Below are 14,686 nucleotides of genomic sequence, written 5' to 3' on the forward strand. Positions count from 1 at the left end.
CGTTTCACGCCTCAAGTGTTTCTGACAACTGGTCCCGCGTGGCCGTCGGAGGAGACATGGTGGGGCTTGACCGCAATTTCTCATCCCCCGCTCAAAGAAGTATGCAATAGAGCACCCAAATATCTTTAAAATTTCTCTTCTAGCTAATACCCCTTTATCATTCCAATTGTGACTTTCCAGCACTTTTCTAAGCATAAATGGAGGCAATACTCTCATAAGGGATGTCCGTACCTCATGTAAATCAACCATGTGTGCTAAACCTCCATTTACAAAAGGCCCTCAAGAAGATTTACTTAATGAAGAAGTCCAGATTCCAGTTTTTTTTTATAAATAAACCCTCCTGGCTGGGTTCAGGAACTCAGTCATGCTTTGCGCTGGCTTCTGCTCTCTGTTTGTCCTTTGGCGAATCCACAAACCCAGAGAATGCCAGTAGCTAATAAGCCTGTGGCCAACTATGCACAAAAACAATCTGTTTCTATCATTTCATAACAGCAGTGGGCAGCACGTCTGGCTCTGGAGAGACCTTTGAATCTTCTCTGTACACTGGAATCAAGAAATGAAAGAAATGTGGGTGACCTTAGAAAACCTTGATGCTTATCCCAACCACTAAGGAGGTCCTCGACATCTGGTGAAAGACCTTGGAAAAGGATGATGGGAGAAGTGTATTTTAAGATCTTTTTTTCTTCCTCACTACTTTCTGAGTCATATTTCAGAGTTTCTTCCCTAAGCCCAGTGGAATACAATCCATAGTATTTTTTGAATGCTGATTATGTGGCATACCATTCATTTAGTCTCATATGACTCACACGACTCACACGACCTGCAAACTGTGGAGATGTAAATTAAAGTGTAGCAACACAACCCTGCTTTTGGTCTGGCAAGTCTAGTTAGAGCTGTCCTTGGACAGATGTTGTCACTGGAAATTGGCCTAAGCTCTTGGAGGAAGAAAACCCTCCAGGGTTCCACCATCAGTGAACAAGTGAATGTCCCTCTTTGTAATCACAGTAGTCAACACATCAGCTGCTACTTAACAAAGGATGTAGGAATAACAAACAATCATTACATAAATGAATCACACTTTCAGTTATGATTACTTCACCACAAGTCAAATAGTAAACCAAAATGCAGATTAGATTTGGCTACACACAGGCTACAAAACACAAACTTCTGGACGACATTTCGAATGTGACTGTATGCAATATATTCATAATTAGCTTATAGATAATTTAACAGCTATTGTTTACCAACTTCATCACTTCCTTGTCTTTTGTTATGCCGAAAGGCAGTGTTTACATCAGACTTCCACAAACTTTTAATCTGACTCTGCACTCTGTGCTGTGGAGGCGGCTGTTCCTACAGTACTCTACGACTCAGCCCTGCGCATACTGATTGAGATGTAATTGGCATACAGGGCTAATCAATCACTGGCGACACCAGCGCCGGCCTGTGCTCCATCATGACATGCCGAACTCTCAACCCACCCCCACCCCCTTTCCCCTAATCCAAACCTCAGCCTCTTCCATTAGCCTCTATTACCCATTTGAGAGTTATTTTCGGGATATGTAAACAAATTAATGTGCCTGCTTGTTCCTGTATACTCATGGATCGGCTAATTGTGGTTGGCTGCTTCTTGAGGCAGGAGGCTCCCAGCCTGCTAAACCCCCCCTCCCTTCAATGAAAGGAGACTCAGTATGGTAGCCATTTTAGGCGCTGACATTCTGACCCTTGCGCTCATGTAGGGGTCTGATGCTTTTCAGTGTTGTTTTCAGTGTTGATGCTGAGGAAGAGCAGATGCATATCAGAAATCTACAGTAATCAGTGTTAACTTTAACTCCTGGTGCAGGGGCTTAGACTAAGGTTTTATGTTCACGTGATTTACAGAACAGTAACAAAGCCAGAGATAGCAGGGAAATTAATATGATTTAGCGATCATTCAGTGAATTGTGAGTGTGTGTGTGTGTGTGTGTGTGTGTGTGTGTGTGTGTGTCTTCACAGGTACTCCCATCGCGCTTCATTTGTTGTCCTTTCACAAACTCTATTTACTTTTTGGGCCCTTGTCTTTCTTGGCAGGGGGAGTGTAGGAAAGGCTGTGAATTACTCTTTCCCCTTTTCCCCTTGCTTTCCACCAGTCCCACTCAGCCTGTTTGAAACATTGTCATAATCACCCTGAGATTCAATCAAGGGCAGCTTGCCACCGTGGCCATCTGGAACAGCTGAACTAGCGAACCCAGGCTCGCACCCCTTCCTTTGACCAGAAATAACTTCAGCTCTACCTAAAAACAGACACGTTCTGCCCAGTACCCTATAGAAAATATAACCGCATATTCAGTTGAGACATTACAGTGTTTAAGGTTGGTGTTTTATACACAGTGGTATTGTTTTACATAGCTGGCTTCAGTAAAAGGTGCTAACTGGTAGCTGGATATTCCAACTGGATAAGTGGATGTTCCAATTGTCTAGAAGACTGGCAGAAGAAAAAGCACCTCGTCATGGTTAAATATACACCTGTAACTCTGAAAACGTTATGTAGACTCCAGGAGAAGATGATCGCAATTAGGAAAACACATGCTCTCTCGCTCACACACACACACACACACACACACACACACACACACACACACACACACACACACACACACACACATACCACACACACACACTCACTCTCTCTCTCTCTCTCTCTCTCTCTCTCTCTCTCTCTCTCTCTCTGTGTTTGTGTGTGCGTGTGTGTGTGTGTGTGCGTGTGTGTGTGTGTGTGTGACAGAGACAGAGAGAGATGGTCCTATTGTTTGACTGCTACAGAAAGGCCAGTACAGTAGGCTACTCTTAAGTGGGGAACGATGTCTTGACGTAATAGTACACCTGTGATTTTGCTGTAGCCCACTCTCCTCCAAGGTCAACATCCTGGTGTTTTTTCAGCTTTGGTAAATTTGATAGATGATATAGCATGAACAGAACAGGTTCACTTTACATAGGGAGACATTCACGTTTTCTCAATGTATTTTCTTTCCCGTTTTTTCCAAAGAGAAAAAGTGAGGAATTCTATTTATTTACTTTCTCCTGTTGCAGTCTAAATCTTAAGTCACCATGGCAATAAGCAGGGAGGGTATTACTTAATTATTTATATGTTAATGAATGATAGAGCGAGGCCTGAATTCGCTGGGGCATGTTTTAACCACACTCCGAGTTTCCCAGGATACTTTGGTGTAAGAGGGCGAGCCAGATCTGTGATCTAACCTTAGCGAAGCGCTACTTGAGGAGGAAGGGTGGGGTGGGGGAGGAAAAAGCAGCTCCCTCTGCCTCTCTCTGCTTCCAAGAAGGCAGGGACCCTGTACTTTCTCATGATCACTGTCTGGAATATTTTCAACAAGGGCATTTCGCAGGGGTCCTATCTCGGCGCAGGAATGACAATAAATAGGTGAAGCGGGATGGCCGGACGAGGCACAGGGCAGGGGGGCCTCGACGGAGGGAGTAGGTGAGATTGAGTGGAGGTCATCCAGGGAGATGAGGAGCCATTCATATACTCCATATGGCAATGGCAGATGCATAGGGTGGTAGAATGGCATCTTAAAACAATGCATGTTGATCTTAAAATTCTTCTGTTGAAATGTGTTACATTTGAAAGGCAAGTATTTTCCAGATGCCTGAAAGAGGTCAAATGACGTATGCCAAACTGGGCATTTATCACAGATCCTAGTCTTATCTCTAAGAATGGATAAATCTAGTCTTTTTTTCACCATTTCATTCTCAAAATTATTTGAATAAGGTCATGAATGACAGGCTATTCCTGGACATCATCTGAACTGATTTTCTGGAGACTAATTAACTTGCAGTGCCATACATTAGCCACAGAGAGGCGACACACTCCTTTTTTGATAGGGGAAATTACAGCACATGTTTTCAATGATACATGTCACAAAAGTGATCACCAGCTTTGTCTGGCACCGAAAAGGCATTCATTGTGTTGGTGTGTTAGTAATTAGGCAACATCAAAATCCCAATTCATTCTACACATTTTTAAATGATCTAATCTGATCAAAGACTTTGACACAAGGGGCCACATCATTGCCTTTCTGGTGTCCTACACATATTTCCACATCATAGTCTAGCTGAGGTGCTGAAAGTATTTTTTTATACAAATGGTGTATTATCATGGTGCATCATTAAACATCTTTTATGGGGGGTGAAGGTGACAAAAGCATTGATGACAGATTAAAATGAAACCATTAAGCTTCACAGGGCTCATCTTAGAACAGAAATTATGTATTGAGTCGACACTGACACTGGACAACTTCAAGTTGAGACCACGCAGTGGCTGATGGGATGAAAAGTCAGGAGGTCAGGGTCTCCTTCCACTCTTCCCTTTCAACCATCTCTCTCTCTTTCTCTCTCCCTGCCATGTGGACATGGTTCTCATTCCTTGCTTGTCCTTCTGCCGTGTTTGCAAGTACAACCTGCTCACTGAGCAGACGTGACCCGACCCCTCTTTCTCTCAATCTCTCTCCCCCCCTCTCTTCTCATAATAAACACTTGCCATTTTATCTGGGAACTGTTTGAGTGAGGCAGGGGGAGGGGGGTCGAGCAAGGACCACAGAGTTTGGCCCCTCTGCAGCTGGATGGAGCAAAGGGGGGATGGAAGAGGAGGGAGGGAGGAACAAGGGATGGAAACAGACCCCATGAACTGATAGATGGGTCTCGGTGCCTTGGTTACATTCGAGTCAGGAAACGGTTGTAAATGTTCTTGATATGTCAGTGATGCTACAGAAGCGATACAGCCATGCGGGCAGCCTAGTGCAGCAGCCAGCGATTGTCCATGTCCCTCCCCCTGCACATAGGTGCCTTTGTCCTGTCACTGCGTGCGCCGGTCGTGAGCATGGCTCAACACCATAAAACAAATGTGCCCAGATCTATTGAAATCCACAGCAGCCAGCAGGCAAAAGGTGCTGGGCAATCACATGTGAAAACAGTTGAGAAGCTGTGGAGGACTGAGTGTTGAGGCTGTCTCAGGGTTGTGCAGAGGCCAGGCCGTGGTCATGCCTTGGTCAGCATAAGGCACAAAGGCAGCCAGTGAGGGCCGAGAGTGGTGCTGATGGCCCCGGGATCTCAGTGGTAACTTGTCAGGTTCGCGAATGGAAACTCTAGCCAGACGGTAGGCAGCATTGACAGGCCGTTGAATGAAAAGGGAAACCCGTGCCAAAGAGTAACCAATCCACCTTTAATCTACCCTCTTAGCTGGCTGGGCTTAGAGCTTGGGGTTTTCCTGTTGAGGTTTGCTCTTCTTAACCTTGTGGGCAGTTAAATACCTTATGTGTCACACAATATCATGGTTTTCATTTGATGTTATTGATCAGCTGTGAACACCCGATCATAATATATTGCATTGGTCTTTCTGGGGCATAACTCAGTGTTTTTTTTTTTCTGAAAATAAAATGATGGTGTTTCCTAAATAGTGGTCCTTTCTGTCCTTCCAAGGACATCAGTAAATTTGAATTTCCCCTGGGGATCAATAAAGTATCTATCTATCTGTATATGCTCAATAAGTTGCTGCTTAGCTCCTAAGCTGTATTTTTAGCTTTTAAAGATATGTCAAAACCAATTCCATGGTGCCCTCTAGTCAGGACACAGAGAACTGAACCGGAATCAGAGAATGCTTACTTGCACTTTGATGCTTTGTCCAGTACACTACTTCCCATGTTAAACTCATGTTAGATTATGCCATTTAATACCATGTTTGAAATATACAGTATCACAGGTTTCTTTTCTCGGGAAATGACTTGAAGGTTTGCTTTGAGTTGAGCATATCAGAGGTCATGTATCTCAGTGGCATGTTCATTTAATTCTACCGGAGTGTTTAAGGAACATCCATGAATGCAAGAAAAATGATTCTGTAGGGCTTCCTCCCAAAGAAAACAACTGTGCAACAAGGTGAATATGCTCACTGCATTAGAGGAGGGGAAAAAAAGAAAACAAATCTCCCCATATTTAACCTCTCAAAAGTTCCATAGGCATTGAAAACACACCTTGCACAAGTTTCATGGAAACGCATTTGGTGGATAAACATTCTCTGCAGGGCCTGGTGCATAGAAGAGAGCGCAAGAAAAAGAGCTGCCTGCCCGTCATAACACAAATGGTGGATGTCTAAATGGCCGCGATTCCAATAACCCCCACATTTCATCATTAATCATTTCGATTAGTGACTCAGCATTCAAAATAACACTAGGCTTCATGGTCATGTCACAATGTGTGGTTTGTCACACTGGCAACAAGTTGAGGAACCTTTACCTTACCCCAGAAAAACGCTGGTAGTGCAACAAATCTGCCATTGTGTAAATATAGCTTCATCTTTGCCCCCTACCAGTCGGCTCAATGAAGATTAATTCTGTTTGGTTGAATAATTGCTCTTGGTAGGGCCCTTTCCAGCATCATTATGGTGCGTTTTCAGGCAGAGGTCTACAGGCCTGAAGTCTGCTGGCCTGTGAACCGCAGTCACAGGGCACCGTGGCTGAGAGCCGCTCAGTGGAGGAAAGAACAACAAAGGCAATCAGAGACCGGTCAGTCGGGGCCAGCGTGAGCTGTTGAACTTGCTGCCATTAGCGCCACGTAAAGCTGTTCTGATCATGGTCTCACCGTTGACGTTCCTGAGGCCAGAGCTGTCTCAGGTCTGCCTGTCGAGGTAGCTTCTATATTTATCTCAGTCTTGGTGATGTAGGCTGCCATTCTAAGTGCTTTCCGAAAGCACCCTGGGGTTTGTTTTGGTTTGGCCCTTTTTTTCCCAAGACTTTATTCAAGTCTCTTGGCTTGTGCTCTTACATTATAGTTTTAACATTAGTTAAAAGCAAACATTTAGATATCCTTCAGAGTGTTGTAAACGACAAAGAGCCTCAGCTTCTCTTAGACATGTTACTTTGCCTTTGATCTTCTAAAACACTGAACGGTTTATACATGGTAAGGAAAGGAGCAATTAATTCAGAATGGCTGTTTTGCATAAGCTCAATTTAAAGATGCTAAAGATAAAGATTAGTTAAAATGTTGTATCAAAGGATCAAATCAGGGATGTTGCATGAAAATATACAGCGTGCTATATTAGTAATTGTATGTATTTGTTGTGTTGTCAGACACACCTCATATAGTCATTGTTCTATGGAAGTCAGCTTGTGCCTCGCCTCTAATCTCTAAATGAATGAAAATGTACCATGAACTTCACTGGCGTCTGTTGTTCCACCATACTAACTTGGGAAATTTCTTTATCAATAAACAAAACACCACAGTTGCACTTTCGTAATTAGTTGCAGTCGCTTGCTGTTATTTTCCATGGGAGGTTTCCACACATTGGAGCATGCTAATCTAATGCACGCATATGATTCCAATCTTTTCATTACTTTTTGCCACCCCTGAAATATCTGCAGTGATCTCAATTTCTACTTTTTTTTTTCACACCTACATTCTCAGTTGTGAATGGAAAAAGTAAGCTCTGTTCTTGTTACAGCTCAGCCTATTTTACTGTTCCTATTTTACTGTACTGTTTTACTGTTGGGCACAGAAATTAATTGATGTGAATGGATAAACAGAAAATGTATGGTTTAATCCAAGAATAAAAACAGGCTCCAACATCCTGGCAAGACAGCAATATTAACAAAACCTGCAATTATTGCTATTTCCTCACTCATAGCTAGGAATAATACATTATTTGTATGTTCCAAATGCTTGTGCCACTGGGTACACTCCTGTTACACCTATTACATAACAGGAAATCATTATGTACATATGTGACTGTGTGTGGTTGTCTGTGCATATGGTCTTTGCACACTGTATACAACTTTTGGATTCATCATTTTTGGAAATCATTTTTATTCTGGACAGACACCTAGAGATCCCCCTTGAAACATCCAAAAACAGTCTTTGCTCGCGTGTGAGCTAGACACAAAACCCATCCAGCCAGCGAAGTGAAGCATGGATCCGACTGTAATCAGACTCAGCTTTCCCTCAGAAAGGAGGCCGCACACTGTCCCAGACTGGGGATCACCCATCCTTGACGATGACTCAGCACCTGTTTAGGATCAGAGGAATGGGGGTGTCTCTTAGGAACCAGAACTAGAACTTGGACGGCACCGGACAATCGAGAGCACACCTCTCCTGTGTCCTCGCAAATGTGTTCCACTCATCAAAAAGGCAGAGCGTGCACGAGACATGCAAAATAAAAAACAACTTGTGTGTACGGCATTGGGCAGCAAACAGTCATATCCTCTTGGAAGCCGGGATGAGTGAAAAAGGAGGGGGATCTGGCTTTGATGTATTGCAGATGTCCGCTGGCCCACATCAATAGAGTTTTCATGCCGAGATGTCTTGAGCACACTCCGAGGTTCCTTCCTGCGTTTCCTAAACCTCTGGTGCTCCAGTGATGGGCGAAGGGGGTGTTTTGGTGCCAGTATTGCCTAAGCAAAAGGCTGTTGAGATGGAAAATTCAGCCAGTCATCAATCAAAGATCCTAAAATTGCCAGTCCTCTTCAACAGTAGACTCAGCTAATAAAACCACAGCCACTTGTTTAAGGAACAAAAGGATCAATTGGAACCTACGTTTGGTCTTTTTGGATACAAGACAAGACGCCCCAAAGTGTTATGTTGGAAACTCCTCCTCAGGCACTCCAGGGCCAGTCTGCTGCTTTTTAATGCCTTGTCTAAAATAGCTTGGGAAACCTGCGAAGATGGGATGATGTTGACTTTCAAAACAGCAAGGTTGAACGAAACATTAAAACAACAGCATTTGTATAGGATGGCGTCGGCAACCGTGTTTTGCTTTCAGTGTAACATGACAGACTGTTGTTATCAGGGGCATAATTTCCTTTGAAATATGTTTGGAGGCTTGGCTCCACTTGGAGAGTTTGCTAAACAGTGCACATTCGCTCAGCGGGAGTCCGTGCCAAATGTGCATTACCCCATATGCGCCACAGTAAACTGTGGCAGGTTGATGTATGACACCAAATTCCATATCTTTGTGGGATACGTTTGAGAAGAAGAAAAAGAAAGTGTTTCGCACGTAACAGTGCATCTAAGGGCCTAGAGATGTTTTTAAGCAAACATTCAGAGCAAAATGCTTAACATTCCATTCCATCACACGTTACTTAATCAGTCTCGGATTTCTCACAATTACTGGCATTTTGGAGGTATTATTGACTTAGGGGTCATTTAATGGCTTTCCTTGTTGTAGTGATTAAAGGTATGTGGGCCACTCTTTTTTCAGCTCCATTTTGAGATGCTAATGTTGGCCCGAGTTGTGACCTCTGACCTCAGCAGCCCAGTTTATGTTCTCTTCTTCCACTTCCTGATTTAAGCTCAGTTCAGGGAGAGTGCACACATTGGCCTGTCACACTTTATTTGATGAACGATAAGGGAGAAAGGCAAAAGTAAGGGAGAGAAAGAAAGAGAGCTCAGCTTCTGAGGGACTACAAAGGATAGTTCAGCAAATGATCGACTGTGGAAAAATCTGTCTGATAAAACAGAAAACCAATAAAATGCATGTAGCATTGTTCTGTATGAGAAATAAAATATTTTGTTAAGTATCAAATAGCTTATAATTGATATTTCTCATAACAAATTGGCCTAGATGGTATGGCAGTTTCTGTAGATGAAGTCATAACCTCACAGATTGAATATGGTTGATTTTAGGCAGTATAAACAATGCCAACTGATGCACGATGTAAGTCAAATCTTATAGCCAACTTGGCAAATACAGAGACAAGTAGATAAGACATGGAGCCTATCTTGGGATTCCCCCTTGGAATTGGATATGAGTATGGAATGGATTACTCTTAAGTAAGGACGGAAAGTTTAAGTAAGTGATCGATAGGCAGTCTCTGACAACATGTATAGTGTCCAGACTTGCGGTAGAACATTGAAAGGGGTTGAGTAGAAGCATCATATCTGGCATGGCCTTATGCTATGTTGGTCCATAACTGAGCCAAGTTACACTGGCAAGCTAAGGGTCTCCAGGATCCTTTGTGCCTTTGTTTCTGATATGCCTGATCTTAAAGAAGGCAGTTTCATTTTGGTTGACCTTACTCATTCTACAATCTACAATATATCTACACACACACACAGTTTTTCACATAGACGTGAAAACACAAGTATTTTCAATTCATAGTTCCATCATGATTATAGATTGTTATGCATACGGTCTGTCAAGATTTGTGATTTGGAATAGTTTTACTTCAGGTTTCTATAATCTCTTGTAGATCTCACCTACTCTCAACCAGTCTTCTGAAACTATTTTTACGCTTTGCGAACAGAGTGCCTCAGTTGCAGACCCGGGGTAGCCCCGGTGTTATAATGACATCAATAAATATTATATTTGCATTGAAATTAACAGTTTTGTCCTGTAGCTTATAACTTATCTTAACATGACTTAAATAGAATTTAACAGAATTTAAACAATAAGAAGGATTTTGATACCATTGATTCTGTATTATGAAAATGGTGTCCCCCTCCCCTTGATTTTGCAGTGATTCTTCTGTAGTGGTCTGATTATGTTTTAATTATCTCCTTGTTTATGAGGAGATGTTTGATGTGGGAAAGGGGTGGCGGGAGAATCTCTACATCCAGCATCTCCGATTTTACCGCTATAAAACAATTTTCATCTTTGACACTGAACAGGGGTCAACAGAGCCACACTTCAAAGTGTAGTCCATAATTCCCATCCAAAACACTTTTTGTCAATTTCAGTAAACTGCTCCTTTATATCTGCTGTTTTTTATTGCCAACTGGACCAAGCTTCAGTTTTCAGATGACACTTCAAAGTGTTACTTTGAAGGTTGTCCAGCTTCCCAAGATGGATGGACACGAAACACCCTCTTGGGCCCCCACCCACCCAAATATATTAATCATATTCTCTTGTTCACTTTTCCTGCTTGGTCAAATTCACTACAGTTAGCTCATCATTTGTCTAAGCCGCTTTCTTATCAGGGCTCGCCTCATTACTTAATGACTTTGGGCCCTATCGGCGATCAGAAGTGGATGGTCAGAGGTGCAAAGCTTGAGGGCATGTCCAGTCCAAATTCGGAGTGATTTTGTGATCAGACGTTAGGCGCATTGTTCAAAAGGGTTGTTCTTCCGTTTCTTAATCAGTCCTGGGTGTGTTTTGGGTGTAACATCCTTTAAACCAATGAGAGTGACATCTGTCATTCCCTTTAACAGCAAACCTCACAACTTCAAACAGCGCATAGGTATTTTGACAGTCAGCGGAGCATTTAAAGGAATCTGTTTGCATATGAGATGTCCGTGTATGGAACAGAGGAATTCCACTAAACCTTGCTTTAAAACCTGTTTGTGACTAGCAGGGTATAGCCTACATGCTTCTGCACTCGCCTATTATTTGAACTCTTAGGCAAAGTGAAATTATCATAGTCAACGAAAAAACAGTTCTATGCACCAGACCACAACTTATGTCGTTGCCCCTAGGTGCAAGGTTAAATAAAAGTGGAGCGCATGGCGAAAAATTCATCCCCTTATTGAGTGTAAGATAAGATAATTTGACAGAAATCCAGGACAAAGCTGTTGTAAGTGTTTTTTGTCCCTCATAAATAGGAAAGGTTGATAGCATCCAGTGTCGTGGGTAATGTGATTTGACCCGACTGCTCCATTCAGGGTTCCATGAGTGTGGCCTCAGCCAGTGGGTTCCCTCTGATGAGAATGCTGCCCCAAAGCACCCCAGGGTTCATTTTAGATGGCAGCATAAATCAAACTAAATTGTATCCAAAAGCACTTAACCGAAATCTCAGTGCATGATTGAGAACATTTTTGGTGCTGTCCTTTCCATTGTGGTTTGTTTGGCGCACCAGAATCTCATTCTATTATCACGGAAGAAGTCCTCACAATGGGGCTAAATAAATCACGCTGGAGAAAGTGATCCAGATTTTTTTCAAATTCTGAGTCCGTTCCTCTGTGCAGCACAGTACAACAAACAAACTTCACTCCATGCTGAGGGATTTTGAGTTTGAAAGGCGAAAGTCTTTGTTGTTCTGCAGTCTTAGGATTTTACATGCAGTGAGTTGTTGCAGACAGTAAATCAAGAGAATAGTGATTTTGAGATGGGTGTGGAGACAGATGAAGTCTACTGTTTTCAGATTCCCTCTGAGCAGAGGAGAGCACAGCTATTTCATCACAGCCTGTTTTCAATTGGTGTTGAGAGACATGAGAATGATATCTAGTCTGAATAGCCAACCATTTAAAAATGATATTATGTCGTTTAATCTTTTCCTGATGAAAACTTCAATACTGTGCCATAATCACCAGTCAACTAATACATTTTTATTATACATTTATTTTATTTCATGAAATACAGTATAACTACAGTTTGTCATAGTTAATTAATTAATTAATTAATTAATTAATGTTGTGTGTGTGACCTCAGATGACAATACTCTGTTTAAGACATTCCGCTCTTTGGTTTGACTCATCCTGGCCCAACAGAGTGTGCCACTGAGTTCAGGCCAATGATGGCCTTCTCTGAGGCTCACAGTCTTAACATATCGCCATTCATCGCAGATGGGGTTTGACAGCATGCGGCTCTGAGGTGGAGCGCAACCTTTCCATAGCTGCCCTCTGATGGCCAGCGCAGAAAACAATCAAATCAATCACAAGTGCATTGTGACTCACTCTTACCCTGATACACTAAGCCACAAAAAAATGATCAATGGGCCCATGGCTTCTTCCACTGTCTGTGGCTCACCCCTTTCAAATAGGGAACAGATAAGATAGAAGGGGAAAGAATGTTTGGAAACACTTCTGTGTGGCCGCGCTGTTGAAAGCAGAAGCAAACATTCTAATGGTCCAAATGCCTGCATGGAGCTGTGAGATGAATGAGAGAATGTCAGATGTATGAATCTGCCATAACAAGGGAGTCCGCCGCCTTAAATAAAGGGTCCTGACCCTGAACTCTGAACCGAGGTGCTGAGAATGACTCTTCTCCCCTACATCGAATATACACAACATTTGAAGTCCCAGTTCTGAAATTGGATAAGAGCTCAGTGCATGGGAAAGGGAGTGCAGCACTTTAGATTGTGGTGTCTTTACGCACCTTGCCTAATTGAATGACTGCTACTGCCCATCTCCAGAGAGGCACATGATGTATGACAGAAAGTTTCAGCCTCTCCAGCACAGTCTGCGGTGTTGCAATGAAAGAGTCCATATGGTCTAGCATCCACATGCCTAGTACTAGTTAGTGTTTTTTATTCTTGCAGTGTAGTCCTCAGTGTAGATTTCTGAGACCTTGGCTTCATCACATGCCTTTCTCATCTGCCATCACGCTTTTCCTTCTCACTCAGACCTTGGTAATATGTCACGCTCAGACGGGCTGGAATCTGTGTTTTTTCCCCAAACTGCTCCCCAGAATGTGCTTGCTATGACAGATATTGTTTGGAACACCATGCTGTTGTTAGGCGCAGATCTGCTATTTGGGTAGTTACACCTCCTGTAGGAAATTGCAGATCAGACAATATACCCTCTAGCATTTGTGGTCGAGTTGTTGCAACCTGAATCATTGGAAATGTGTTTTAGTTGTAAGAATAGAGGTTACAGTGTGGTTTTAGTGGGCGTGAGGTTACAGTAATACAGTTACAGCACTTATTCTGAGGGCACCCCTTCTAATAAGGTCATAAGAGGAATGATTTGTGGCCTTGATGGCTCAGGGGCAGGGATGTAGTGGCGGCTAAATGCAAGTAAACACAGTTTATACCTCTGAGATTTCAGAAATAGAGTTTATCCACCTCTTATTAGACTATCCAACTTTTAACATTAAATATGTATACTCATCAACACTCTAGAATCATTTAATACCACTGGTATTGTCATAAACATTGGACAATAACCTCCACCATTATCAAACATGTTCTGAATGCCTTTTTAAAAATCTGATACCACATGGCGCAGTCCACCTTACCGTGATCACAGAATTCATAGTTTACCCACCTCTTATTTTACCACTACACCACTGCTCAGAGGCAATACGCTTCATGACCAAATGTATGTTAGCAAATTGTATGCAAACCATTACCTGTATTAATTAATGTACTCTTAAAAGATTTCAGTTATTTACACAGATACAAGAATATAATTTGATTAAAGGGGTTGAAGACAAATCATCTTCAACTGAGACACTCCTGTTGAAAATGTGGCCTAGGACCACATCTAACTAGATATGGTCACACAGGACACACCCCTTATGAACCTGAAGTGGAAACAGCATTAGCAAGAATGATGTTGTTTATGTATACTGTGCGTCAGCATACATTAATAAATGGCAGTTTGCCCCCAGTCGCCAGTGGCGTTATTGTAACTGTTTTCATTTCCATAAAATATTATTGAGGAGGAGTGTAAGCAAGAATTTTTTTGTGTTGGCGTACAGCTTGGGCTTCCATTACATTGTGTGGTACTCTTATTTCGGGGTAGAAATATTCCTCATTTTCTTGGCAGTAGCTGAGGAAATAATATGCCTCTCCGCTTGAAGAGGGAAACAAATGCAACAAGAAAATACATAACTCCACTAAGATCATCATGGTGTTATTTTGGGTAATTGCAATTTTGTGGCCTTACAAAAATACAATCCTCATAATTGCAAAATGTAAAAAGGGCTATATTTTAATTGCTTGCAGGTTTTTTTAGATCTTCTGATATTTCAGCTGCCTTTTCCACCCCA

Source organism: Alosa sapidissima, chromosome 19 (assembly GCF_018492685.1).
Source record: "Alosa sapidissima isolate fAloSap1 chromosome 19, fAloSap1.pri, whole genome shotgun sequence".
In the NCBI taxonomy this organism is placed as follows: Eukaryota; Metazoa; Chordata; class Actinopteri; order Clupeiformes; family Clupeidae; genus Alosa; species Alosa sapidissima.